Source organism: Erithacus rubecula (assembly GCF_903797595.1).
Source record: "Erithacus rubecula genome assembly, chromosome: 13".
NCBI classification, from domain to species: Eukaryota; Metazoa; Chordata; class Aves; order Passeriformes; family Muscicapidae; genus Erithacus; species Erithacus rubecula.
The window spans coordinates 10,703,085-10,718,775 of record NC_136665.1 but is presented as its reverse complement, the minus strand read 5'-3'; the positions used below and the strand labels follow the sequence as shown (position 1 = coordinate 10,718,775).

General features: G+C 43.4%; 1 long non-coding RNA gene across 1 annotated transcript; it reads left to right on the top strand.

The window, feature by feature from the left end:
* Nucleotides 1-2,874: 2,874 nt before the first annotated feature.
* LOC306807505 lies at nt 2,875-15,247 on the top strand. The gene is made up of 6 exons (XR_013775733.1): nt 2,875-2,967; nt 3,665-3,895; nt 11,850-11,978; nt 13,084-13,205; nt 13,570-13,724; nt 14,213-15,247. It is a non-coding gene; the product is annotated as an uncharacterized lncRNA (long non-coding RNA).
* Nucleotides 15,248-15,691: the final 444 nt, after the last annotated feature.

Sequence of the window (15,691 nt, the reverse complement as noted above, 5' to 3'; positions counted from 1 at the left end):
GGCTAAGTCTGCTATTCACAGCATGTTCAGCCTGGTGCCAGCACACACGAGAGCAGTGAGACCCCAGAGGAGCTGCTGTCCTTGTCTCTCTGAGATATTCCCAGCCTTGCAGAATGTGTCTTGTGGGTGCTGGCTGTGCAAGACTTTCAGTATGCAAAGGAAAGTTGGCCACTGCTCCTCCAGCTGTTCCTAAAGTGTTCTATGTCAGTGGTAACCCTTGGTATGATATCAGAAACAGCAGCTACAGATGGAAAATCAGCAAAGTGCAAGTCGTGCTGACATGCCCAATGTCTGACATCAGATTCCTCAGGAAGGATCCTGAGGAATCTGGGAACTGTGGCACATGATGGATTATTTCTGGTTTGGCCTGTCTCCTCTATGCAGCTTATTTCTGTCAGTCTCTGCTCCTCTTGACAGCTGGAGGGTTGTGGAAATGCAACTTGTCTCTTTCTGCCTTTACTATTCCAGCTCTGCTAACAGGCTGGCGTAGGTCTGAGTGTGACACATACGAATGGTGATCATATGTCCTGAGGTGACAAAGTCCTGGAGTACAGTCTGCTCTGTTCTTTCCAGCAAGGATGCAAAAAATAATCATGTCTGTTTGCTGGAAGCAAAAGACATGATAAATCTCCAGCACTTGTGTCCCTTCACAGTTTGTCAGCAATTGGGCACCAAGAAAAAGGGTTTACACGGGTTATAGAGAACAGGCAGATTTAAAGTCCATTGCTATCTTCTGATGATCCCTACTAATAAAGCCTTCAAGCTGCTCCCAGACCTTTCTAGCTCACTGGGGAACATGTTCTCAGATCTCCCACCCCAGTTCTTTCCCTGACCTTGCTGTTGCAGTCAGTGTTAGCACTCTGCCTGGGCAGCATTGGGCACTACTTGCAAATTGTGGGGCACGATGTCCCCTGCCTGCCAAGCCCTCTGCAAGGCTCTGAGCACTGTGCAGGTGTGGGGTGAGACACAGGAGGAGATGTTCTGTGTAAGCACAAGCTTAGGGCCCAGCCCATCAAAGGCTAAACCCTCCAGCTCCTCAGTGCTGCCACTGGGGTTCAGGGTATTAGAGTGCTCAGCTATAACAAGAATGGTTTTTATTCCAGGCTTGAGTGATCCTACTTTAGTGTGGCAGACATGGCTTAGGCAGCTTCTTTTGTTCCATCCTGTTTCTAAAAGACTCAAAGAACAATGCTACAACTCTGTGAAGTTCTAGACAGTTCAGCTTTCACTCTCTAAGCATGTCTAACAGCAGGAAATAATCTGTCCAAGTCTTATGCTGAAGCATAGATTTAAAAACAAAAAAGAGAACAAGCAACGTTGCTGGATGATCCCACATCTGTAGTGGGTCTAGATCCAGGGCTGAATCAAGTTTAGAGCAGCAACTTCACTCTGGATCCAAGTTTTCTTTTAGAGTCATATGTTTATGTGACCTGAGTACAGTGGTGGTTGGAGTCACAAAAGGTTACCAAGTAGCTATTTTGCATAGTTAATGCTGGTATCAATATTAAATGATCAGTCCCTTTTAGTAACATTGAATTTTCATTTCACTCTGCCCAGAAATTTATCCCACAGCCTAGGGCACAACCTATCCTTGAGCTCATTCTCCACAGGGTGGTGCTTTTCTAGCAGAGATCACAGGAAATAATGGCACCTGTGGGAAGGGTGATCTCACCCAAGCATCGTTTGAATCCCTTTCACACAGGTAGAAGGAGGGGAGCTCACTGCAGAGATCAGTCTTTTCTGGGCACTGGGGCCAAATTTGTTCTGTCAGCAAATACACTCTTGTAGCACATGACACCTTCTAGGTATGCAAAGGGGCAAGATGAGCCAGAAGCTCCTGCAAGAGTTCCAAAAAAAGAATGAAACTCCTGCACTGCTTGTTCACAGCCTCCCTGGAGTCAGCACAGGGGGAATTTAGTGCCATTCCCCTTGCTTCCCATGAGTACCTGGCAAAGAATGGCTGATGCAAAAAATAAACCATGGCAAATGCTGTCTGTTTCCATTACTGTATGGGGAATGACTGGCTTATGTAATGTGCAGTGTGAAACCACTGCAGGGATCAAATATAAATATTGCCCTATTGTGGAATGTACTGGCGGCATAGCTGATATTTTTGTGGCTGATGAAAAATCAAAGCTCATTATCACTCCTGAGGTTTGCCCTCTCTGTGTGTGTTGGTGTGTGAGTCTGTCTATTTCTGTGTATTAAAGGCTCTGGGTCAAATCCTGATAATTCTGAGTCTATTTTTACTTTGTCACTGCTCAGGCAAAACTTTCATTGACATTAATTGGAAAGCTGCCTAAGAAAGAGTGCTGAGGGAATTGAGAAACCTGGATGTAACTTGGCTTCATTTTGTTTTCTGAAAATCCCTTTCTTGAGATTTACTTTATATAACATATACTTCTTAATGCAAGTTTGAAGTTGGGGCAAATTTACACTGCAACACTGGAGCCATAGTGATTTATTTCAGCTGGGATCTCTTTTGCTCTGCATTTAGGATAGAGGTGTCCTGTGTGTCTGTGGACCTGCATTTTGGAGGACTTTCCCCATGAAGGGGTGAGGGAGGGTCTGAGCTTGAAGTCACCCACATGGCAGTGATGCAGTGCTGACTTTCACTGGCTGTAGTTCTGGCATGCAGAATATTTATCAATTTTGGTTTTTCTTTTCCCCCTTCATCACAAAAGGCTTTTGGAGTTTGATGGAAGGGATTCAAACAAATCCCCTTCAATCTCAAAGCTTTTCCTGTTCTTTTACTCCCAGCCTGCTGCTTCCAATCTTGTTCTCTCTGAACTGCTGCCACTATCTCACACAGAGGTGGCAGTTTGTCACTTGGCATGGGAGACCTCACGTGAAAGACACCTGGGGAAGAGCTGCCTTGAGGAGTGAAATGCATATTCAGCAGAAGAATGAGGTGCATATCCAGCAGATGAAACAATCCTCTGGCAATGAGCTGAAAATGTTTGCCAGGTGGGAACTGTGAACGAGGGGCAGTCAGAAAGATGTGTTCTCTTTTATCATTAGTTTGGTTTTGATATTGGACTCACTCAAATTGTGTACTTGCTTCTCAGGAAAAACTTGGTTTGAGGAAAGACAGATGAATCCATTCAGGACAGATGGTGCTGCACAAAAGGGTGGCAGAGAGGTGGCAGGAAAGCAAAGGAAGGAGTGGATGTGAAAGGAGGATGGAGAGAGGCAGTTTGTCTGATACAGGCTCAGGCAGGTCTGTGAGGAGTGATGGGAGCCAGCCCCTGATGTGAGCCAGGGAGCTCGTGGCACATGAAAATTGTGTCAACAAGAAGAAACTTGTGTGAGTGCACAGGGGCTTTGTTTTCCCTTCAGTGGCACTAATGAGAGTTGTCAAGTTGCAGCTGCTTACTGGACACAGTCACAGGTTTTGTTCTTGTCTTTCTCTCCACATCCAGAGCTTCCCTTTTTTGGTGCTACCACTCAAACGAGTTCCCAAACTCCCCTGGAGTCTGGGAACTTGGGAACAACTCATCCAATTCCTTTCTTACCACCCTATGATCCAGCCTGTGCTTTAACCAATTGGGTTATTTTCTAACTATTCCTAGAGAGTGTGGATGAGATCATGCTTTGGCCCACAGTGGTGTCATGGAAAATAAACCTGGGAAATATTGTGATTAATTTTATGTTTTGCTATTAGGGAACCAGTGGTGGAAGATCTGCCAAGAGCTTATTGCTGACCTTGCAGAGAAGAGGCTCCCAAATTGCACAGTGACATTTAGTGGCACCCACGGTCCTCTTTCTGCTGCCAGCCTCTGAATCTCTCCAGAAAAGGAGCATATGCAGCCTGTGCTCCCACATGTTTGGAAAGATGCCATCCTGCCAGAACAACTTTTGAGAAGAGATGGTGAATAGATCAGGAAATAAACAGGTTGGTTATTCCCAGTGGCACATGAAGCTCTCTGGAGACAGCAGAAGGAGGTCCTCTCTTCTGAGAGATGCTTTTTTTACCCTGGTGATATCTGTAGAAAAAGAAAATTGTTCTTTGTCAATCAACTTTACCATCAGACTTCAGGTTTATTACTGTCTGATGTGACATGCTGTCCCAGCTATTGGCCCAGACTGCTGATTCAGCTACAAGAAGGTAAATTAGGCTTCAGATGCAGCTCTGGACTTCTGGGGAAACCATGCTGCTTTTCCTGGGAATCTGTAGAAACAATAAAATGCAGGAATCTCTTTTATTACAAGCCTTTTTTGTGAGATTGCTGACTGACTATTTGGAAAACAGAAAGGACTGTGTAATTTGGATAATTTTGAATATGAAGGCTCTCATGTTTCTCATCTTCATTCATTGCTATACTTAATTTGTAATTACAGTCAGCTATTAGCCATTAGCAGTTAATTCCCTGTTACTGATGAAGATGGAATTGAGTTGCCACTTCCAAATGCCTTATTTCATGCTTCTTAGTGTCTGAGCCTCCAGAAAAACATCTCTGAAATATCTCTGTGGAAAAGGCAAAGCATGACTTTCCTAGAGCTGGGCTGGAGTTGTGTTGCAACCTAAACAATAAGTATTCAGGATTTTCATTCGTTTTTTCATTTCACAACAGTTGAAAATATTTTGAAGCCCTCCAGGAAGCTTCCAGGATTTAATGAGCTCTCCAGGCAGGTTGTTTTCCTGGTGTGGGGATGGTCAGCATGACTTTCTGTGTTTAGAAATATCTGTGTATGACTCCATCTTCAAATCTAGATTTTCAAGCCCATGAGAAAATGTAAGAGAAGACATAGCTTCCATGTGGAGCAGTGACTGGATTAATCACTCCTGAGGAATGACTTGGCTTTCTTAAATTACCCTGTTAAAAGAAGTAATTCGGGAGATTATTTCAAGTTATCTAAACTGATAGAAGTAGAAGAGCCTGTTGGTCTTGAGCTGAAGACAGTACAAAGAGCATTGTGAGGTTCTTCCAGCCCACAGTGTGTACGTGTTCCACAGGAGTGCACTGAAGAATAAACACATAGCACAGCTCTCTGCACTGAGAAAAATCCTAAGGGTGATGTGCCCTGGAGTGATTCTTTTTTAAAACATCTTTGTGACACATTTAAGAGCAAAGAAAGGACTGGACACAAAACAATTTAGAGCCTGACCCTGCCACAGAATATGTTCCTGCAAAATACTGGGTGATCTCCAGTCACTGATGAGTGTGAAAGCCAAAGCTGCTGAGCACATAGCAAGATCAGCTGCTTAATAAAAGTAGTGTGATGTGGGTTGAGCAAAACTCCCCTTCCTGAGCCAAGAAGGAAAGGAAGCATCTTCTTAAGGCATCTCTTGCACTCTGAGACACTCATTCTGTACTGCTTTATGCACCTACTTTGATCCTCTGGACAAGAAGTTTCCGTCTTAAAAAACCTGAGCCTCTGTTCCCAGTCTGGTTGCTTTGCAAAATGCTCCTTCCTCTCAGGCTGCTGAGTAGAGTGGCTTTTCTGATCACTCACTCACTGGGACTGTGCCAGCCCTTTAAAGAGTTCACGTTCAATTACTCCTCTGTGCCACTTTCTGGTCACCAAGGAAATGCCTCCAGCAATCAAGGAGGCAGTGCAGCTGATGGGGATGTTTCCAGCCAAATCCCTCAGCAGCAGGGTAAAAAGACACACAGGAACTGCTCAGAAAGCCACACAAAAAGTAAAATGTGATCACTTCAGGCCTCTCCATTCACACCTCCCCTCCAGCTTGCCTCTAGATCATAACAATACCCTTTAAAATATATATATATATATAACTGCTATATGGTTTGGGGACTCTAGAAATAGGAGAAACTCTAGAGAAAAATAAATCTAAATATACCTAACAACCTCACAAGATATTTTCATAAAGATGTTGTGTGAATAATTGGTGGCTCATATTGTGCCATTGATTAGCTAGACACTGACTGAATCATCCACCCCACCCTTTGAGGATGAAGTGCTGAATATTTTTGTTGTCATTATCATAATTCTGGCTTTCAGTTCCATGGATAAGGGCCAGAACTGAAACTCCAGCCCCAGCCACCCCAAACACGGGTGGTGTTAGGAAGCTGACCCACAGCTGAGCTCCAAGTTTAGCAAATCTTTATCATGGCAGAAAACTCCAGGGGTGACCAACCTGGGGTCAGTCTCTGGTCAGTTGAATCAGTGGGGTTTTTGCTAGTGCCTAGATTTGGAGACATTCACAGCTGGCTTGTGAATTTCAGCATAGTATTGTATTTACAACTTGATCATGCCTTAAACTGGATAGCTCAGAGTTCCTCAGTTTCTACCCTCTCCTAAGGACCTAGGTAGAAGCCAGCTAATTAAAAATGTTGTCTGAAGTGTCTTGTTCCCAGCCATTGGGAAAAATTTTATGATCTTGTGCCCCATCGCCCCATCTTCCACCCATGTGGGATACACAACTCCATTATTAGATGTTCTCATTGCAAATGGTTTAGCAGGTTAGCCCATCATTTCTGGAAGCATGTAATGAATTTTACACTCTGAAGGACATGTATCCCTTTAGCCATTAATGGCCCTCTGACAGCAGGCTTTCAATTGTTGGGAAATGAATGAGGTGAGGGTGGAAGTCCTTAATGGGAATGTACTATGAGGATCTCTGCCAGAACCAGTGTTGTCTATAACTGGTTGTGTCAGTCTAATCTGGCAACATTGTCCCAGGGACAGGTCAGGATTCTCTGTCTGAAAAAGACTATTGTATTAAGGTGATGATTTTATTCTTTGTGTCAATAAACAGAGGTTGGAGGCAGCTTCTTGTAACAACCTCTGCTCTTTTAGCACTTGCACTGTGGCCAAACTTGAGTGACTGTCAGCCACACACAGTGCTAAATTACACTGAGTGGCTGTGCCTGGGGACATAGAGAGCCAGAGCCAGCCTGCACCAGCTGTGGAGCAGCTGCTGCCCTGGGGCACGCTGAGTGCCTGCCTGGTGACAGTGTGTGTGCTGTGTGACAATGCTCAGTATGTGTGTGAGTGTGCTGTGTGACAATGCTCAGGATGTGAGAGTGTGTGTGTGTGACAATGCTCCATATGTGTATGTGACAATGCTCAGTGTGTGTGTGACAATGCTCAGTGTGTGTGACAATTCTCAGTACGTATGACAATTCTCAGTGTATGTGTGACAATTGTTAGTGTGAATGTGTGACAATGTTTCAGGTGTGTGTGTGACAATGCTCCAGTTGTGTGTGCTGTGTGACAATTCTCAGTGTATGTGTGACAATGTTTCAGGTGTGTGTGTGACAATGCTCCAGATGTGTGTGACAATGCTCCAGGTGTGTGTGCCTGCCTTGTGACAACGCTGCCTGTGACCAGAGCTCAGGGCTGACATCCAGCCTGCTCTCTGCAACACTGAACCACATCATTCAGGCCCTTCCCAGCTTTGCTCTCCGTTTCCAAAGGCTTTAAACTTCTGATGAGTTTTCAGCCGGAGGATTATTTCTTTGGGCATAGGTAAAGGAGAAGTAACACACTGAAAAATGAACATGTTATGAAAGTGTCTGTACTACTTGTGGAGAGGATGAATTGTCAGTAGAGAGAGGTGGACAGTGAACTTTCTGCTGCCTGGAACAGGGCAGGATATTGGGCAGATAGTGGCAAGCAGAACAGCTGTGTGGTAAGGAGGACCAAGTGATCTGTATTTTACTCTGGGAAACTCCACCAAACTATATCAGTATATCTCATCACGGGCTTTACTTTTTCCTTGCTCTAAAAGGATCACATTGTCAACATCAGAAAAGGAATGCTAAACACTCATATTTCAGTGCCTCCTTGCACAGAATCCATTGCCATGTGCAAAAGAGCAGTGAGTTGAAGCTCTTGGTGTGAACTTTGAGGATTAAGGCTGTAATGTGGGAAAATGCTGGGCAGCTTTCCCTTGAGAGGCTCTCACAGTGTTCCTGTGAATGCAAACTTCCCTGCATAGCTGCAGGGCTGAGATAAGCAGTTCTGCCAAAAGAGCAGTTAACCAGATGAGAAGAAATCCACGTCAGTCACAGGCATGAGCCCTGAAGCCACTTGGATGTTGTGTTCACTGCAGTCTGAGAAAAAAGCCTTCCTCCTTGTCCTTGTTTAACCAAAACCAGCACATCCATGTACAAGCAGGGAGGTGGGCAGTGTTACTGGGGTTTGTTTAGTGCTGAACACTTCTTCCAAGACTCATGTTGTCTGTTTACTTTAAAAATCAGTGTTTAAGGCAGATTCCTTTGTAGCCAGCAGAGAGCAATGAGCACTTTTACTGGGTCCCATCTGAAAAGTTGTGTTTAAGATGGATTTGATGATTTGCTCTCTGGCTCTCTAGCCTTCCTAATGTTTAGTGGGTATGATCCAGCCTGTTTCAATTTTAACATATGCAGTCAGGGGCTTTAGGCATTACTCATTGGGGTTAACAGTGCTCACAGCTTACATTTTCTTATCTCTGAAAAGCAAAGATTTATGTAGCTCAGCTGATGTGCAGTAGCTCAGTAAACCAGAGCAACTCAATTGAGTTTCTGAGAATGAGACACATTTAACTGCAATTTATAAAATATCAAAGGATGTACCTCTAGTTGCTTATACTTCATTAGTTTCAGAAAGTGGATAGTTGATGTTTATCATAGCTAATTAACAAACTGTGGAGTGGGAAGGCAACTCTAAAAGCCTTCTCATCCATCCACTGCTGCAGCTACCTGTGTATAGATGTTTATGCCTATAAAGAACTCCATTATTGGAGGCATACTAGCCTAAGGCTTCATTTTCTCTGTAATCTGAAAGCTCTTCCTAAACTGAAGCCAAATTTACCATGTCTTTCTGGGTGCTTGCTAGCATTTCAACATAGGTAATTAAACTAATGTATTAATGAACAACAAAATTAAGCAAAAAATTCCCAGAGGATGTTTAAGTGCACAAGGGAGGAGAAGGGAGGTTACAGTACTTCTGCAGACATAACTAGATTCTGACAGTGACAAGATAGTGACTGTAGTGTTAAAGAGATGTTTTAGGAAGTGCTCTGTTTGTGGAAGGTTGGAACATTTAGCTTTTTTTAAGTCACTTTGCTTGGAAAAACTGCAAGTGGCTTTGAGGGCTCTTCAAGTTCAAGTTCAAGTTAATGAAGTATATTTGATAATATAGTAATTTGAAAAGTAAGAAGAGCTACAGCAAGGTCCTTTTTGCACCTGTACACAAGACTCTCTCTGCTACTTTTGACATGGTATTTGTTCAGCAAGAGTGATAGTCCCTTGGTGTTATAGATGGGAAGGAAGTTTTTTTGAAGCTCATTCCCAGAGTTTTCTGGAACAGTGCAAATTCTTCAAAAGCTCATTAAATTATTACCTTCATCCTGGAGTGCACACTGCAAAAGATTTACCCGTGATCTTAATGTCACCGTCCATTCAGTGTCATTATCACAGGGCAGGTCACAGGATGTAATGCACTACTGACAGCTCTGCCACGGGCTCCACACACCCCACAAATATGGAAAGCTCAGGGCTCACATGCTTATTATGGCTCCCATTACTCCAAAGCACTTTGCTGCCAGGTCAGAGCTTCCAGGCAAGGCAAGGCAGTGTCCATTCACCAGTGTCTGTCTCTTGAGGCACAGGACAACACTGGTGCTCAGCAGATTTGTTCTTCTTAGCAGCTTGGCTCTCCACACACAAAAACCTGTTTGTCTGTCATTTCAAGGACTCTGTATTTTTGCTTAGCACACAGATACATAAATAGATCTCATCTTAGGATATCAAAGCTAGTTTGAGTCCTATTTGTGGCAGCTAACTGCTAATGGAATGAAAATCCATAAATGTTGTCAGCAGCTTTTATCACCCAAATGTTTAAGAAAGCTTTACCACAGACTGTGCTCAGTTCTTAGCTGCAATTATCCTGGTAGCATGCATGAGAACACTGAGACACAGGAGCCTAAAATGCTGCTCAAGCTAGCAGCACACACAAATGCAAGTTTTGCTTTGCCTCTTCCAAAGCTGCTTTGTCAACAGCTGGGCTGTGCTGCCTCTGAAGTGCCCAGCACTGCCAATATCCTTCAGAATCATATCAAAGCCTTTGGTAAACAGATTGAAGAGCTACTTAGCACATATCATGTGCTATGGCTGCTCATTGTTTCTGAACCAGTAGGGCTCTGCATTTATATAAACCTCTCACTGCTGATACAGGCAAGCAGTGGCTCTGCCTGTGGCCAGGGGTGTGTAGAGAATTGAGTAATATTGTAGGTACAGGTTCTTGAAAAGCCAAGGCATGTGATGGCTGCTTTCAGCATGCTGGCATGGGACTTGGAGGCAGCATGTGGGTTATACACCCATGGGCAGGCCCCTCTCACCATGCACTTCTTGCATTCAGGAACTGAGAATTTCCCTGCACCAGATGAGTGGTGGCATGCAATCAAGAACATGCAGCCTTTTCCCTTTGTCCAGGCTGCAAATGAAAGAAAAAAACCAAGATTATTTTTTGTCTCTGATGTTGTAATGTTACATAGGTACATACTTGCATGTAATCAGAATTCTAAGCTACTTTGACAGAGTATCTGGGCTTGCCATATCAGGATAAGATCTCTTTGCATGGTGGGGTATATGAATACTCCATATTAGATTCTATGTCTGGAAAGATGTTCCTCATTATTAGGGAGAAGGGACTGGAGAACAAGAGAATAATGAAAAGTGATACAACCTAGAAGTTAGAGAGTTTTTTCTACTTGGAGTCATTTACAGATATGTCTGCAGCTTTGTGTGAGTTTAATTAGAGCTCCTTGTGTCTCAGTTTCATTAATGCACCACAAGAGAAATGCACCTTATGTTGGAAATGGAGATCTATGTGTATGTTTTAGCCATGTATCTCCAAAGTCTCTCACAAATAGAAAGTCAGTTTCAAAATAAGCTCAGCTGGACAGGGTAGAAGGAAACACACAGAAATAGTGTCCCTGCTCCTGGAATGTACCCATGTCTGGGACTGAATGTTACAGCAGTGCTTTTTTCACAGCCTGGCACATCAGCTCACAGCAGGGTAGAGGGATCATGCACTGCATACCTTTGAAGAAGAAATGATGATGCAAATGTGAAGAATGTAATCTATCCAGGCTGGAACTCAGAGATTATCTGTATAAGGAACTTCTTTCCTTCAGTTTGCACCCAAGTTTGACAGCCTTTCTCTCACAGTGTCTTTTGCCTTGGTGCTATGGTGGCAGGAGGCTGATGGCAGAGATGCTGTGAGGTGTTGGCAGGGCAGCTCCAGGAGCATCTGTGAGCACTGCCTGCCTGCATCCAGCTGTTTCTGCACCTGGGCACTGCAGCTGCTGCATCTCCTCACTGCATGGAGCTACTGAGAAACACATGCTCAAACTCACTTTGAAGTGGGCATCCTCCAGAGGATCTTATGCAGTGTTTGTAAACTCACTGTTTAGGTGGAACATGGCCTTGAATTTGGCCTCAAAAGGCAGAAGTGATTTTACTACAGGATCACAGGACAGGGCCCCATGTGGTACCAATGGCTGCAGCACAAACATGGAGTGCATTCCAACACCAATCCACTTTTTCAAATATAAAACAAGAACTCAGGAAAACCTTGAGAATTACTGTCTTTCTCTTGACTGTGCAATTCTAAGTCTGAATCTTCTGATATGTTGAGAATAAACTATCCTCTCTCTAAGCAGTAAAAAATTGTGCTATGGGACTCCACTCTGTGGGGGATTGGACCTGGAAATACAAAAAGTATAGTAGTTAATGCTCAAATAAAACTAAACAAGTCCCCAAACCTAATACTACCAGAGTTAATCTGCTGGGAACACTTTCTGTTAAATATAGAAACCACTTTTCCATCTCATAAGCCAGTTATAAATAAATACCTTTTCCTTTTTTTTTTTTTTTTTTTTTTTTTTTTTTCAGGAGAGCCTGGCACAGCCCCAGGGAGCCTGATCAGCCTCTGCTGTGGATCTGAGTAACAGGCAGTTGCAAATCTACTAAATACAGCACCAGGCTGACATGTTGCAGCCCAGCTGCAGAACAGGCACACAGGTTTTCCCCCTCATTTCTCTCCTCCTGTGGGTGCCATGCTCTGAACAGGGCTGCAGGATGAGCAACATCCCTTTCTCCTGCCTGTGCAGAACACATTGATGGGGGGAAGAAACTGAGTGCTTTGTTTGGTGTATGGGAGAAAAAGGAGAAAATTCATGACTAAAATAAAACTGAAAATGCTGAAAAAGTTGTTTCTGTTGATTTTCAGTGAGGAGAGTCTGTTAGAGGAGGACTTGCACAAATAAATGATGCAGTGAGCAAGAGTTTGCGGGTGTGCAGGTCTACAGCCAGGGAAGCACCATGTGAGTGCATGGTAACTGATGGGGAGAAAAAACCCCAGTATGTGCACTTCGAAGGGGACTGAGTCTGGTTCCACAATCTGCCTTTTTGGGCCTAATAACAGCAGCATCAGGATATTTATGTAACATTTATCAACTTTTCAGAATACTACTTAACAAATAAATCTCGTTGAGGAAGCTCGTAAATTGCTCAAGGATCCTTGGAGGAAACATGACTCTGAGGAAACATGACATGAAAGATTTTTCATGCTGCTAAAATATCACCCAACCCAGAAGCAGATGCTGCTCTTAGGAGGTGATCTGTGACATCTGTGTGTGTCTGTTCCCAGCAGTGGTAGGACACTGGTGCCCCGGGTGACCAAGGGCTGGCTGAGCAAAGAGCACAGACTGAGGGTGTTGGCAGAGGTGTGTGCCCAGCCCTTGGTGCCTCCCATGGTTTCCAAAGGGTATAAATGCTGTCTTATGGGAGTTCTGCATTTGTCTGGGGAGTAAAATACATTTGCATAACAGCTAGGTGCAGTTTACATATTAATTTGGCAAGTCTTGGAGCAGGGTACACAAAATGTGCCTGCCTTGTTAGACAATTCCTTTGAGAAGGTGCCCCTGAAAGCCTATGGCTATAACTTTTAAAAAGTCTGGTTTTGGTAATGAATGTGTCCATCCTCAGACTTCATACTCCTCTTTACATAGTCATTTTTGAGATTTCTGCTAAGGCTGCCAAGCTTAAGGCCATTTCTTAAGGTGATCTTTGGGACACGTTCAGTGCATATTTTGTTCTGCTAAACAATATTGTTTGGATTTCCCAGATCCTTTCTCAAGAAAGCTTCAGCTTTTCTGGAAAGAGTTCAGAGAAGAAAGTTTGTTGCTATTTGCAGCAGCAACAGCTAAGAAATCAAAGGCAACAATTCATAATACAGATCAGCAAAAGGTAAGAATGAAACTGTTTCCTGAGGAAATATCCTAACAAAACAGAATGACATTTCAAAATGACCATTTTTAAGTCAGTGAAATTCAATTCAGTACAGCTGTGCCCTAAGGAATAAGTCTCTATATTTAATTCCTCTTAAGCAAGAGGCATTTATCTGTAGGGAAAGGTTGCTTTGTTTGTCTTCTTGGGGGCAGTGACACAGCTCCAAACATATTCAGTAGTATCCAAGTTTCTGCAAAACTGAGTGGTTTTGAAAGATGGTTTATTTTAAGAGATACAAAAAAAAAAAAAAAAAAAAAAAAAAAAAAAAAAAAAAAAAAAAAAAATTGAGTGGAAGGATCACTGCCTTACTTTAAGGTATCAGTTCCAGACAGAACTGAATGGAAGAAATTGTGCTCTTGTTACCTGCATTTGGAGCTGCTACATTGCAGCAGAAAGATTTCCTGCTGCCACCTCCATCATACTCAAGCACCTAAAAACTTATTATGAGGCTGTGTTCTACACCAGGGCATTGCAAGTGTAAGTATTCTTGAATAGTTCTGCAAGGTATCTTGAAGTGATCACTGCAAATTGGGAAACTGAGAAATACTGAGTACAGCTTCTACCTCATACTCTGCTGTGAACTACAGGGAATTAATTGTAGTGCTTAGCATAAATACAGCCATCTTGCTTCGTAGCAAAGGTGCAGTTATGCTAAATTAAACATGCTGAGATGACTAAGAATTATTATTCATCATGATATCTTATTGAATTTTCAGGGGTCAGGAAGATGACTCCCTTTTTAATACTAAAAATAGCATTAACTGAATAGAGCATACTTGATGTTGCCATGAGTAAACTTGGGAAATGAGGCAGACTGAGTAACTACCTATTGGTAACTAGAAAAAAACTCTGCTCATGGCAAGGGAGTTGGAAATAGATGATCTTAATGATTCCTTCTAACTCAAACCATTCTGTAAATCTGTGAAAACACTGATTTTATTTTTTTTTCTCTTCTTCTTACTCAGTAGCCTGAGCTGTCAGTGGTGGTGAGAAATGTACCCTGCAGGGGCAGCAAAGCACAGGTATGTTCCAGGAGAATGGAAAAAAGGCTGTGCTGTGTGTCACTGCTTGTGACAGTGTTATTAGTCAAAATAATGGAAGAGCTCAGAGGTGAGTCATGAATGAAAATAACTGGGTAATTAATACCAGTGAGCAGTTATTTAGGAAAAACGGATCCCTTCAAATTAATCCAGTTGGGCTGACGGGTTACAGGCAGAGATCTGTTATTGATGGGCTGAAGTGACACTGTAACACACTGTCAGTCTCCTGCTGCACAGGCAAACAACCAGCACTAGGTGTGAAAATCCATGGGCCAGTGTGCCAGCCCTTAAGGTCTATCACAGCTCAAATGGTCACTGGTTTGACAAACAGCCAGATAGTTTGGTTCTCTCTGGATTCAGCACTAGTGGCCAGTACTGTTGTTTTGCACATTATTTGGAAAGTTAGAAAAGTGGAGGAAGTTTTGGGGAGACCAACACGAGTGAGTGGGAGCTAATCTGCTTGTCCTAATGTGGGGGACTCAAGGAGAATGGCAAGAAGGGAAAGGCAGCTTGGAAGTGAGCTTATACAGACATAAAGATGACTGCATTCAGGGGCTGAAAGATGAATGGATCAAATTTAGCCTCATAAAGACATTCTAACAGAATTTCTAAGAGAAATGTTCCAGTTCAACCAGGAGCTTATCTAAAGACATGTTGTGTGCTTCGAGTCCCACAGGACAATGGTCCTCCCTTGCCTTGCAGGTTATCAACCACAGATGGGCTGAAACCACAGAGTTCCAGTCTGGGACCTGAGCTTTGTGAACAGAATGTGAGGTTTGGGTTAAATAAAATAAAAAATTAATATATTATAATGTGTTTGTTCCTCCCATTTTGCCTCAGGGCACTAACTGTGGGAAAATAACAAAGTGCTTGAATACTTCCCAAGCTTGGGCAGTAGCCCACATCTCAGAGACAAGGTGGCACATGAAACCTTTCCTCTTTCCAAGCATTTCCTGTGGGGCTTCCCTGCAGTCCTGAGCTGTGCTGCTAACTCAGCATGGCTAACACCTCAGAGCTTGGTGAGGAAGGACAGATTCCCTAATGCATTTCTGTGTTTTTCTTACTGTATTGCTCATGATATTTGAGAGAGTCCAGTGATGTAAACATGCCCAGATGTGTGAAACATGCCCTTGGCCTCATCTGCCATCCTGCATTTCCATTCTGGGTTACCAGTTCCCCTGGGAAGGAGCTGTTTGGAGAATAATACCCACGTGTGCAGCATGTCCTTGGAATGAGGCAGCTGGATCCCATCCCTGGCTCACACCAGCATTTTCTGTTGTGTGGTGGCACTGGCACCATGAAATGTCAGGGCTCAAAATGGAAATGGCTGGCATTGTTCAGGACTGATTCCAGCAAATGCCTTTTGGATAGAAGCACTCTTTTGCTGCCCCTTCTCCGTGACCC